Raw genomic sequence first — 1,739 nt, forward strand, 5'->3', positions numbered from 1 at the left:
CTCCAACTCAAAAAAAAAAAAAAAAAAATACATGCTTCCATTTTGGGGTATGTATTATGTACCCCAAAGTAGTGACGAAAACAGATACTTGGACACTTGTATTCACAGCAGCACTGTTCACGATAGCTAAAAGTGGAAGCAGCCAGGTATCCATGGTCAGATGAATGGGTAAACACAATGTAGTCGACACATACCATGAGATATTATTCAGGTTAAGAAGGAGGGGAATAGCCGGGCTTGGTGGCTCAGCCTGTAATCCCGCGCCTTTGGGAAGCTGAGGTGAGTGGATTGCCTGAGCCTGTGGGTTCGAGACCCGCCTGGGCAGCGAGACCCCATCTCAACAATAAAATCACAAAATCAGCTGGGCGTGGTAGCGCATGCCTGTAATTCCAGCTACTTGGAAGGATAGCAGGAGCTGTAATTCCGGCTACTCGGAAGGCTGAGGCGGAAGGATAGCAGGAGCCCAGCAGGTCGAGGCTGCGGTGGCCGGGAGCGGCCACTGCACTCCAGTCTGGGCAACAGAGTGAGACTCCAACTCAAAAAAAAAAAAAAAAAAAAAAGAAGGAGGGGAATTCTGACATATGCTTAAACATGAATAAACCTTGTGGACACTATGCTAAGTGACATAAGCCAGTCACAGAAAGAAAAATGCTTATAGGAGACACACAGTGTCAAATTCGTAGAGATGAAAAGTAGACTGGTGGCCAGGTTTGGTGGCTCAGTCTGTAATCCCAGCACTTTGGGCGGCCAAGGCGAGTGGATTGCCTGAGCCCACAGGTTCGAGACCAGCCCAGGCAACTTGGTGAGACCTCGTCTCTACAATAAATAAAAAGAAAATTAGCCAGGTGTGGTTGCGCGCACCTGTAGTTCCCACTACTTGGAAGGCTTAGGCAGAAGGATTGCCAGAGCCCAGTGGGTCAAGACTGCGGTGGCCGGAAGCGTGTCACTGCCCTCCAGTCTGGGCGACGGAGTGGGACTTCGACTCAAGAAAAAAGTAGACTGGTGGTTGCCAGAAGAGCCGTGGTGTTGTGGGGAACTGGGGAGTTGTTGTTAATGGATACAGAGTCTCAGTTTTGCAAGATGAAAAGAGTTCGGTGGATGGTTGTATTGAAATGTGAATGCAGTTAATGCCACCAAACAGTGCACTTAAAAATGGTTAAGGGCCGGGTGCAATGGCTCAAGCCTGTAATCCCAGCACTTTGGGAGGCCGAGGTGAGCTGATTGCCAGAACCCAGGGATTCAAGATCAGCCTGAGCAACTTGGGGAGACCTTGTCTCTACAGTAAAAAAATAAAATAAAAAATAAATTAGCGGAGTGTGGTAGTACATGCCTGTAGTTCCGGCCACTCGGAAGGCTGAGGCAGAAGGATTGCCTGAGCTCAGCAGGTTGACGCAGGGGTGACAGTGAGTGTGCCACTGCACTCCAGCCTGGGCAACAGAGTGAGACTCTGACTCAAAAAAAAAGGTTAAGATGGCAAACTTTGTGTAATGTATATTTTACCGCAATTTTAAAAATATGTATACATGCCACCACCAACTTCTCACAATTTCTATCAGGAAAAGAAAAAAGAGCCCAGGATCTCAAAGAGCAGGGAAAGGAGCAGTTCTTCTGCCCGAGGAGAGGGTAAGGAAACCAAGGACCTACAGAGAGAACAAGGAACCCAGAACCTCTCAGCCACAGTGGGGAAAGCTCAGTGAGGAGTCTGTAAGGGAGAAAAGGGTTAAGCTCCTGGGGGTGAG

This window comes from Carlito syrichta, unplaced genomic scaffold (genome assembly GCF_000164805.1).
Source record: "Carlito syrichta isolate Samal-C Ts95f unplaced genomic scaffold, Tarsius_syrichta-2.0.1 Scaffold307242, whole genome shotgun sequence".
NCBI classification, from domain to species: Eukaryota; Metazoa; Chordata; class Mammalia; order Primates; family Tarsiidae; genus Carlito; species Carlito syrichta.